The 552-nt window shown below is 37.9% G+C and overlaps 1 protein-coding gene and 1 long non-coding RNA gene across 5 annotated transcripts in view; both read left to right on the forward strand.

Annotated features, from left to right (window-relative positions):
• Nucleotides 1-552, forward strand: part of MICU2 (mitochondrial calcium uptake 2) — a 254,652-nt gene that overhangs the window by 153,312 nt on the left and 100,788 nt on the right. The window lies entirely within an intron of this gene.
• LOC135228568 (uncharacterized) overlaps nt 1-552 on the forward strand; it is a 35,086-nt gene that overhangs the window by 5,724 nt on the left and 28,810 nt on the right. The window lies entirely within an intron of this gene.

The following is a 552-nucleotide window of genomic DNA, read 5'->3' on the forward strand; positions in this document are numbered from 1 at the left end:
ATCTTACCCCAGCCAATCTGGAAGCAGATGTTTTAGCAATGGACACTTGTCAAACAACTCTAAAGCAGTCAACCCATTTTCTAATAGAAACAAATCCTCTCTTTTCAGGCTAATTTTTCATTAACATTGCTTCAAGTGGGCTACAGATAAACAGAAGAGACTAAACATACACATGCAGAAAGTTTTCCTTTATCTAACCAAACCAAACCCGTTGCCATTGAGTTGATTCTGACTCTTAGCAACCCTATAGTACAGAGTAGAACTGCTCCATAGGATTTCCAAGGATCGGCTGGTGAATTTGAACTGCCAACCTTTTGATTAGCAGCTGTGCTCTTAACTGCTGAACTAGCAGGGCTCCTTATCTAACCAAGGAACATAAATTTAATGAAGCAAGATGTGTACATAGATCAGAGCTGGTACACTTTTCCTTGACAGAGTACAGGGGCTTACCAAGTTTAAGAGATTTAATTTTGTGCTTTTATATTTGGACTTTATATCACCATTCAGTAAAAAAAATTGACACAGTCTCTATGCTTAATTCTTCCATTTCAG

This window comes from Loxodonta africana, chromosome 23, assembly GCF_030014295.1.
Source record: "Loxodonta africana isolate mLoxAfr1 chromosome 23, mLoxAfr1.hap2, whole genome shotgun sequence".
NCBI lineage: Eukaryota > Metazoa > Chordata > Mammalia > Proboscidea > Elephantidae > Loxodonta > Loxodonta africana.